This window comes from Arachis duranensis, chromosome 3 (genome assembly GCF_000817695.3).
Source record: "Arachis duranensis cultivar V14167 chromosome 3, aradu.V14167.gnm2.J7QH, whole genome shotgun sequence".
Lineage (NCBI taxonomy): Eukaryota > Viridiplantae > Streptophyta > Magnoliopsida > Fabales > Fabaceae > Arachis > Arachis duranensis.
Window position 1 is genome coordinate 46,639,091 of NC_029774.3, and position 4,974 is coordinate 46,644,064.

Genomic DNA, 4,974 nt, shown 5'->3' on the forward strand with positions numbered 1-4,974 from the left:
CTTTGACGAGAACCTTTAAGCCCATCAAGAAAAAATTTGAGCTCTTATATCATAATAAGTAATACTCTAGGATTGAAGAGAAGACAGATCTATAAAAAAAATATAAATAAATAAAATATATTTTTTTCTTTAAATAAAGTATTTTAGATTTTTAAAATTATTCTTAAATTTTTATTTAATTTAGTTTTACCATTAATATTTAAAATAAATTTTTATTTTATCTCTACAATTAATCTTTTATCAAATCTATCTAAGATAATTCTTCATACCCTAACCCAACATTAAGGCCCAGATCCAAATAAGCCAGAAAGGCCCAATCCAAAGATTGGCCTTCGTTACTCACCGACATCCTCAGAAGAGGTCGGAACTCGACACAAACTCCGCTTTAAGGAAGTCGGGATTAATGATTAGCTGGCAGATATCACTTATTCAAATAAATAACTGCCCCTAAAATCTCTCAACCCACTTCTAGGAACCATATCTCAACTTCTCTAAGATAAAGGGACGGTTATCCACCTTAAAGGGTGGAGCTACTCCAATGGTGGTTATTGGTTCACCACTATAAATACACTAACACCCCTCAAGTATCTTTAAGTTCCAATACTCTCTAAACCTGCTAAAATCCCTTGCTGACTTAGGCATCAGAGTATCTTTGCAGGTACCACCCCCCATTCCTTCATACACACAAGTTGGACAGCGGCTCCCAGACGCACACAAAGTCGGAGACTACCTCCTTCAGACAGTTGGGTCATCCTAACAAGTCCAGCCCATTAATCTCTGGTTACCCACCGTAACATTGGCGCCGTTGTCGGGGACCCGAGAGATCAACCAATGATGGCGGATGACTTGCACGAAGATGACAATACAACATCCGATTCCGAGCAAGAGAATCAGGATGTTGGAAACGACGACAGGAATATAGTCACTCATCAAGGGGTGACTAACCAGCATAGAGAAGGCACTTCAGGGGTAAAAGACCCAAAGGTAAGCTTCTCTGAAGGGCACAAATCAGGAAAGGAAGGACAGCCCCATGCAGCTGACTTCATGGGATTGTTCCACGACCACCAGGGGCGCCTGGAACAGCTGGAGCAAGAGCTGAAATGACAGCAAGAAGCAGAGAGGAATTTGAGAAACGAGATCGAGCGACGAAAGGAGCTTGAGGAAAAGCTCCTGAGACTAGAGTCCGCTCTTCATAGTCGGAACTCTCGCATTGACCGAGAAGACTCTCCCTTGGGGGAAGAAGACCCGTTCAGTGAGCATATAATGAGGGCAAAAGTTCCATGAAACTTCAAAAGCCCTGATATGGACTTCTACGATGGAACCACTGACCCAAAGCATCACTTGAGCAATTTCAAAAGTCGGATGTACCTAGCCGACACATCTGATGCTACTCGCTGCAAGGCTTTCCCGATGACCTTGATAAAGGCACCGATGAAGTGGTTCGATAGTCTCCCTCCTAGGTCTGTCACTAGCTTCGACGACCTCCTGCGTAAATTCCTTATGCGATTTTCTATCTAAAAGGATAAGGTGAAGCACTCACTAAGCCTCCTGGGAGTAAAACAGGAGGTCGGAGAACCTTTGAGGGATTACATGGAAAGGTTCAACAAAGCGTGCCTAGAAATTCAAGACCTGCCCACGGAGACAGTGATTATGGGCCTAGTAAATGGACTCCGAGAAGGCCCCTTCTCCTAGTCCATCTCGAAAAGGCACCCAACCTCCCTAAGTGATGTACAGGAAAGAGCTGAGAAGTACATCAACATGAAGAATAATGCCAGGCTGTGAGAGCCAAATTGGCAACCTGGGCACTCTCACTCGTCAAAAGAGAAAGAAAGAGAGTCCAAGAAAAAAGAGGAGGTCGGCCCTGAAAGGCCTAGGAGATACCACTCCTATACTACTCCTCTACGAATTTTCCTAGTTGATGTCTACAGAAAAATTTGTCATACTGAAATACTACCTTCCCTAGGCCCATAAAAAATAAAAATGGGGGAAGTCGTAGCAACTACTGTGAGTACCATAAGCTATATGGTCACTCAACAAATGATTGTTACGACCTCAAAAATTTGATAGAAATGCTGGCCAAAGAAGGCCGGTTAAACAAATATCTCATGGAAAGGTCAGACCATCATGGAAAGAGAAAGCGAGATGACAAGGACCGAAGAGACCCACCACCACAGACCCTGGAAAGACATATACATATGATCTCGGGAGGATTCGGTAGAGGCGGCCTCACAATGTCATCTCGTAAGAGGCACCTGAAGGAAGTCGACCAGGTTGGGGGAGAAGCTCCCGACCTCCCAACCATCTCTTTTACTAAAGAAGATGGGCAAGGTATCATTCCTGGACATGATGATCCAGTTATGATAACCATGATCCTTGCCAATGCCCATCTTCACAGAATCCTGGTGGATCAGGTAAGCTTAGCCGACATCCTGTTCAAACCAGCATTTGATAAGTTGGGATTGGATGAAAAGGAGTTAAGAGCTTACCCCGATACTCTGTATGGGTTGGGGGATACGCCAATAAAGCCATTAGGATTCATACCCCTACACACGACTTTTGGAAATGGGATAAAATCCAAAACTCTGAGCATCGAGTTCATAGTCATCGATGTGGGTTTGGCCTATAATGCTTTAATAGGCAGGACAACCCTAAATCGGCTTGGAGCAGTAGTGTCTACCCCCCACATTTGTATGAAATTCCCAATTCCAGAGAGAATAGCAACCATCAGGGGAGATTAGAAACTGGCAAGAAAATGCTACAATGAAAGCGTAAACCTGAGAGGAAAAGGAAAGGAGGTCCACACCATTGAGCTCGGAAGAGTCAGAGCTAAGGAAGAGTTGTGACCACAACCCGGGGGAAAGGCTGAAGAGGTACAGGTCAGAAAAGAGGAAAGAAAAAATACCAACATAGGGGCCAGTCTGAAAGAAGACTTGAAACAGAGGCTTATAGGGCTCCTACAAGACAATTCCGACCTCTTTGCCTGGAAAGCCTCCGACATGCCCGAGACAGATCCCAAACTCATGTCGCATAAGCTTTCAGTATACCACGGGTCGCGACCTGTTCAGCAAAGAAGACAGAAGCTCGGACCTGAACGGGCTCAAGTGGTAGAAGAGCAAGTACAAGCCCTCCTGGAAGCTGGCTTCATTAAAAAGGTCAAATATCCGGCATGGCTGGCAAACATGGTGCTAGTCAAAAAGCAAAACAGCTAGTAGAGAATGTGTGTCGATTACAATGACCTGAACAAGGCATGTCCTAAAGACCCATATCCACTACCAAACATTGATACCTTAGTAGACTCTAGCTCGGGGTATCAGTACTTGTCGTTCATGGATGCATACTCGGTATATAACCAAATCCCGATGTACAACCTGGATCAAGAAAAAACATCCTTCATCACGTGTAGAGCAAACTATTGCTATGTGGTCATGCCTTTTGGGCTGAAAAATACTGGAGTCACATATCAAATGCTGATGAATAAGGTGTTTGCACCTCACCTTGGGAGTCTAATGGAAGTCTACGTATATGACATGTTAGTAAAAAGCAAGGATGAGGCTGACCTCCTGACTGACCTCTTGCATGTTTTCAGCACCATAAGGATGCATGGGATGAGGTTGAATCCCGCAAAGTGCACCTTCGTAGTGGAGGCTGGAAAATTTCTGGGATTTATATTAACACAAAGGGGAATTGAAGCTAACCTCGATAAGTGCAAAACAATTCTAGAAATGAAAAGCCCGACTTACTTAAGGGAAGTCTAGCAACTGAATGGCCGACTTGTAACTCTTTCCAGGTTCTTGGCGGGATCAGTGTTAAGATCCCTACCACTCTTCTCTCTACTAAGAAAATGATGCCAGTTCGAATGGACTCCTGAGTGTGAAGAAGCATTCCAGGAGTTCAAAGGATTTTTAAGCCAACCTTCTATTCTGACCCGACCTAAAATTAGGAAAGAACTCGTCCTGTATTTGTCCGTAGCTGACAGAGCTGTAGCATAAGCTCTAATACGGGAAGACGAGGTCGGGCAGCATCCTGTATACTTCACCAGCAAAGTTCTACAAGGTCCTGAATTAAGGTATCAAAAACTTGAGAAGTTTGCGTATGCCTTAATAGTAGCCTATCAAAGGCTACGGCCTTATTTTCAAGTCCACACAATAAGAGTTCGAACGAACCAGCACATGAAGCAAATCCTTCAGAAAACGGATATTATAGGCAAAATTGTTCAATGGGCCATTGAGCTTTCCAAGTTTGACCTAAAGTACGAAAGCCGGACGGCGATTAAAGCCCAATGCCTCATCAACTTTGTGGCAGAATATGTAGGAGATCAAGAGGAGGCCTCCACTATATGGGAGCTATACGTGGATGGATCCTCCAACAAAGTCGGGAGCGGTGCAGGCATAATATTAGTCAACCAAGAGGGAACTCAAGTATAAGTCTCCTTCAAATTTGAATTTCCAGCTTCTAACAATCAGACAGAATATGAAGCCTTGATTGCAGGGTTAAAGCTGGCAGTAAAAGTCAGAGCGACCAAAGTAGTCATGTTTAACGACTCTCAGGTGGTGACATCCCAAATAAACAAAGAATATCAGGCTAAAAATCCCAATATGAAGAGGTACTTAGACAAAACATTGGAGTACATTAGGTGATTTACAGAGACTGAGGTCAAACATATAACTCAGGATCTCAACAGCAGAGCAGACGCCCTCTCCAAGTTAGCTAGTACCAAACCTGGAGGAAATAATAGAACCTGATCCAAGAAACTCTCCAAGAACCCTCTATGACAAAAACAGAGGGCAGACAAGACGTCCTTGAAGTATCTAGATTGGACCTCGGATGGATGAACCCACTAATCGAATACAATAAATTTGACATCCTACCTAAAGATGAAAAAGAGGCCAGGAAAATCCGGAGGGAAGTACAAAACTACACTTTGGTGAAAAATATCCTCTATAAAAGAGGAATATCCACACCACTATTGAAGTG